General features: G+C 50.5%; 1 long non-coding RNA gene across 1 annotated transcript; it reads right to left on the bottom strand.

Annotated features, from left to right (window-relative positions):
- Positions 1-1592: 1592 nt before the first annotated feature.
- Positions 1593-3645, bottom strand: LOC134730161 (uncharacterized). Its single transcript, XR_010111836.1, has 3 exons — positions 3480-3645; positions 2753-2997; positions 1593-1620 (listed from the first exon to the last, which is right to left on the bottom strand). It is a non-coding gene; the product is annotated as an uncharacterized LOC134730161 (long non-coding RNA).
- Positions 3646-5611: the final 1966 nt, after the last annotated feature.

Raw genomic sequence — 5611 nt, 5'->3', positions numbered from 1 at the left:
AATATAAGTTTTTATCTATATAGCTGTTCAGAGATATAAATCGGTCAGGATATCAAATGTACATAAAGCCGGATGGCTGTAAGAGAGTTGTATATTTTCCCATATATAAATCTGCTCCTATAACTACTGTATATGCACAAATACAATGGAAATAATTATATTTCCCTCAAACGTAAATCTGTAAATACAACCACAGCACATTTAGGTACGTTAGACATAGAGCAATATTTCCTAGACATCAGTCTGTCAGTAGAGCCACCAGTGCCTCCAAACAGAGAGTTATAGAGGGAGTTATAAACTCTCCAGATGTGAACGGATCAGTAGAAGTAGATGTAAACATGACTCCAAGCCGTTCCTCCTCCTCCTTCTTCTTCTTTGTAAGATATTCCTGAAGCAAGCCCAGTCATATAACAGGGTGCGGAGGTGTCTGGGTACTGGTATTTTTCCCACAAGGAGGGTCGGAGGTCGCTGGACTTTGGGAAACTGTGCAGGAGTGGGTAGGGGACAGTGCCCACTCCCAACGCAGCCCAGAAGCCCCTTCCGTCTGTCTCCTGGTGGCTGAGAGCTCGGGCAAGTGGAGAGGCCTAAGGGAGAAAAATGAAAAAGCAGACTCTGGCTTGAGTCATTTGGCCCTTCGTCCTAAAACCCTCTCAACAGGGAAGCCCCGAACAGGCGTCGGAGCGGAGAGAGCCCACGAGGCCCAGAGGCTGGGGGAAAGGGGCTGCAGGCCAGGCTGCAGAGGCTGAGCAGAGTCGCCAGCCGGTGCCTGACCGCCCGGCCCCCCATCGCCCAGGGCTGCTGCCTCTCTGGCGGCCTGGAACACAAAACCCGGGCCCTAGCCCTGCGCCCTGTGCTCAGCACTTCCACTGGTCTTATTTTATTGCTGTTCTGTCCAATTAGGTATCGCAGCGTCCTCCACCAGGTGTTGTTTTCAAATGCGAGGGCACCCAGGGCTTTCTGAATATGTGTGTGTGTTTGTGTGTGTATGTGTGTGCTGGCTTTAAATAAGTGAATCAGTGGATAGTGTATTTCTCTTTTCAGACCAAATGGGTCACCGGCTACTGAAAAAGAATCCAGACCTCTGAAAGGGTTCGTGACAAATTTTTTAGAAGTTCTCACGCTCATTTGTTATGATGATTTTCTTTTCTTTTTTCTCTTTTAAAAAAGTTGGCTAATTTGTGTTTCTATATTCCTCTTTAATTTTATTTTTATTGGGGGTACAAATGTTTTTAAAGGAGGGATTTCATTAGACCCGAAACTGTGGGGTGGCTTCCTCTCTAGCAAACTTACTATCTCTATGCCTGTGATTCCCATCTCCCCCAAGAAAACAAACTAATTAAATGACCAGAAAAGTGTACCTGGAGAAAAGGAGGTATATGTTGCAGGATCTGGGACCGCAGTCTTTGCTTGCTTCATGAAAAATCGGCTGGTCTCCAAACTCGCGAAGGAAAATTCAAGGCACCTCAACTCCTCCTTTTAAATTTTTTAATAAAGAGCCTAGAAAGGGAACTTTCCCTGGGCCTGCCGGAGCCCCAGCCTGGCTCTCCCAACTTCCCTGTGGCCATAAGTGTTTTTCTGCTTCCGTTCGGGCACCCCGTCTTCCCGGGCATCTCTGAGCTTCTGCCGGATCAAGGCTGTGGTCATCACCTCATTCATCTCTGCCACTTGGCCTGAGCCTGCACATTTGGCCTCCTTCTTAAAACAGGGGCTCCTAGAGAGTCCCAAAATCCATTAACCATTCCCATATGTGGGATCCCTTCCCTGATCACACAAAGCAGAAGCCTGAGAAAAAAAGCAATAAAGAGTGGCCTCCTGGCTCTCCTTCCCCTCTTCCGTCCCTTGTCTGGAAAAGGGGTTCCCAACCCCAGCCCCGCCAAGAGCATATTAAGAAGCTTTCTTCCTCCCTTCCTTTCCTATCTCCCCCTCAGATGCTGTGATCCTGACTCCTTCTGTCTCCACCTCAAAATATTTCCTCATGCATTTTATTGTTATTCTGTTATGGAGGGACTGTTAACTACTGTTTTATTATTATTATTATTCATTATTTATTGTTATTATGATTGTTGTTAGAGATTTGTTCACCACCGTTCAAGGGACAGCAGCCTGGCCCAGGTGGAAGCCTGCCTCTCCCTCTCTGTCTCTCTCTCTCTCACACACACACACATACACACACACACACCCTAACACAGTACACACTCACGCATATATGCTCACAAATGCCTGCTGTGTTCGGGCCCCTGCACAGGAATCCGAAGAGGCAGGCATCCTACCCCAGCACGCAAACAACACACTGCCCACGCACACCAGCATTCAGGCAGAACACCACCCCCAGACCAACGCCAAAACCCACACGCACCGAGCTTGCAAGGAAAGGAAAATACATAAAGAATCCCTTCTCTCCACAACCTGGAGGGGCGAGTCAGGCCTCTGTCTCTTCCCCCCAAGTTGCTTTCGCTTTCTCTTTTTTTTTTTTCACCTTGTTTACAGCTTCAGAGAGCTCAAGGCCCATAAATCTTGAGGGGTCTACAGAGCTCAGAGCACATTTGTATGCATCGTTAGGACTCGCTAATACCTAAGCCCATTAAGGAGCGTGTATGCGCGTGGTTTCCGGTGTGTATTAACTTGTAGTTAAATTCTGGAGGAAAGGGCATTGTGAATTAACACATACCAAATCCATCATGGGCTTTTGTCATATCAGATTAGTCAGTCATGGGTTTGGGGGAGCAACTTGCCTGGGTCGGGGTGTACCCACCCTTCAAACTTTGTGGAGCAGGCCCGGGGGTCTTGGGAAACACGAAGGCATTCCTATCCAGCCCCAGTCATTTGGATCCCCCAGGCCTAGCGGCTGCACACCTGTGAGATGGCAGAGGGACTGTAGACCCGGGTGCGGGAGGCCAGTGCCAGCGAAGAGAGGTGGACAAGGGAGGCCCCTCCAGCGTCCTGCTGGGGTTGAGTTGGGGCGACTCGTCCCGTGGCCGCTGGGTCGTCTGGTTTCCGCTTTCTGAAAGAAATGAGAGGAGAGGCAAGTGGAGTCGCTGAACTTTGATTAAACCGTAGAGAAGACAGTGGGAGGTGGGAAAAAAAAAAAGATTGGAGAAGGAGGAGGAGGTGGCCGCGAGATCGAGGAAAAGAAGTCCTAGCGGCTCCGGGGAATTTGGAAATCTCTCCAAGGGGCTGAAAGCTGGAAGTTGTATGAAGGTGTTCCTTTCCCACACCCCAGCTACTCCGCCCCCGTCGAAGAGGCTAATTCCGGGCCTCTTATAAAAATAAGAAAGAAAAGGTAAAGAAAAAGAAAATCTAATTATATGGCATGTTTCAGCCAGGTGTTCCTGGTTCCAATGACTCAGACCCTATTGGAGCCCCGAGTATCTGGATAGTTGGGCCTGCATAGACAGAGATGAAGGATGCCATTTCTAAAAGGAGGAAGGGGAGAGGAAAGTCCATCTCTTGGGGTCTTGTAGAAAATGCCAAAGACCAACCATGCTAAATTATTGTGTCCGTGTAGATCTATTTCCCTATTTACATACAGCAGGCTGTGGGGGTGGGGGGTGAGGGAAGGCCGGGAATAAACGACCAGGATGGAGCTGGCTGGCAGGAGAGAAAATGCGCCCCCCGGCCCTTTGCGGGAACAGCCAAGGGGCCTCCTCAGCTCGCAGCTCAGGCGGCCGCGGGGCGGACCGGTCCGAGGCCGGGGGCCGGGGCCGGCCTGGGGGAGGGGAGGCGGGGGCGGGAGGGGAGGCGGGGGCGGGAGGGGAGGCGGGGGCGGGAGGGGAGGCGGGGGCGGGAGGGGAGGCGGGGGCGGGAGGGGAGGCGGGGGCGGGAGGGGAGGCGGGGGCGGGAGGGGAGGCGGGGGCGGGAGGGGAGGCGGGGGCGGGAGGGGAGGCGGGGGCGGGAGGGGAGGCGGGGGCGGGAGGGGAGGCGGAGGTGGGCCCTCCCCGGGCACTGTGAACTTTAGCTGGGCCGCCGCCTGTCAGCCCCAGAAAGCGTTAGAGGTGCAGCAGCCCGCGCCAGCCTCTGCAGCCGCCTTTGTACGCACGATTTATGACTTCAATCTTGGTTCACCAAGAGTTCACACGGCTTTCGCTGCTGTTGAAGGTTAAAAGATGGTCTTCACTTGACAAGTTGGACTATTGAAAATTCCTTCTTCTTTTTTTTTTATTTTAGAAGCAAAGAGGAGAGGCTCAGGAGAGAAAAAAATGGGGAGGGGGGGCGGGGGACAGGGGTTGCAGGTGGGCCAAAATGGTAGGTCAGGAAGGTTTGTCTTCCTATGTTTAGGATTTTTTGTTGTTAGGATTTGCGTGCGTGTTGGGGAGAGGGTAGAGAATAAGAGGGAGGTAGGCAAGAGATGTAAAAATCTCTCATATTTAGAGGCCAAAGGAGTGAAAAAAACCTCGTGCTTCCACAGTTAATTATCTGGGTAACTTGGGTCACACCCCCTAACTGATCCTCCTCTAGAGACCGGAAATGGGCCAGGTAAGGGAGAGAGTTTGGGTAAAGGGTAAGGTTTGTGTGCTTCTCACTGGGTGTACTTGATCATCCACCTTACCTGGGTAACTACTTTTTTTTTTTTTTTTTTTTTTTTGGAAATGGGGTCCAGTTCTGTTTCCCAGGCTGGAGTGTTGTGGCACCATCATAGTTCACTGAAGCCTCAAACTCCTGGGCTCAAGTAGTCCTCCCACCTTAGCCTCTTAAGTATGTGAGACTGCAGGCATGTGCCACACCGCCAGGCTGGGTAGCTGCTTTTCAATGTGCTTCTGCACCCACAGATTTGGACAAGGGCATTTTTAGGCAGCAGTCTTTCAACTCTCTTCATCCTGTAGGTTTAGCCTGCCATTTACATTTGATGCACATGAAGAGGCTAATAGGAAGGAAATCTATAGAACTGGAATTGGAAGTCCTTTCAAATCCCAAATTCCCTTGGTCTAAGAGCCAGTCTCTCTTCTTTCTAGCATTTTGACAATGGTCATTCCACAGCAGAGGTGGTGGTCAAAAATCTCCCAAAGACCAGGATCTAAGGCCCCTTTGTGATCTAAGGCTCTGAGTACTTAGAGAGGCAAAACTCACTCCTTCTTTGTAGATTCAGAGAGACAGAGAGAGAGAGAGAGAGAATGGGGAGATACCTTGAAGCTGAGGGTCTGCTTGGCTTTTCGAGTTTTTTTTTAAGATATGTTTTTAAAAAATTTTCTGGAGTGGGAATTGGGATTGTGTGCACTGGGAAGGGGAACAGCAGAGAGCTGGGTCTGGAGTTGAGTGTGCCTCCCTAGCCCTATTAAGGCCCCATCTCCATTACTGATGCTAGGTAAATGTCTTCTTAAGAGATAGAGCCAGCCCCTCAAATCCAGATCTGGGAACCAAAGGCATCCATGCTAGAAGGGGCACTCCCTGCTTCTCTTTCTACATAGCATTAGAGAGGTATTTTCCCACCATGTAAGGACTTAGATAAGAGAAGGAGAAGAGCCAGAAAGATGTCCACATCTCACCGGGACACCTAGCACCAGGCCCTCCTACAGGGGACCTCATATGTAAATAGCAGAATGGGGAGCAGAGAACAGAGAGACCCCAGAAATCCAGAGTCCAGGCTCTGAGGTCACTTTGGCAGGAATGGTCCTCT

This window comes from Pan paniscus, chromosome 23 (genome assembly GCF_029289425.2).
Source record: "Pan paniscus chromosome 23, NHGRI_mPanPan1-v2.0_pri, whole genome shotgun sequence".
NCBI lineage: Eukaryota > Metazoa > Chordata > Mammalia > Primates > Hominidae > Pan > Pan paniscus.
The sequence above is the reverse complement of the archived record's forward strand: the minus strand, read 5'-3'. Positions and strand labels throughout refer to the sequence as shown.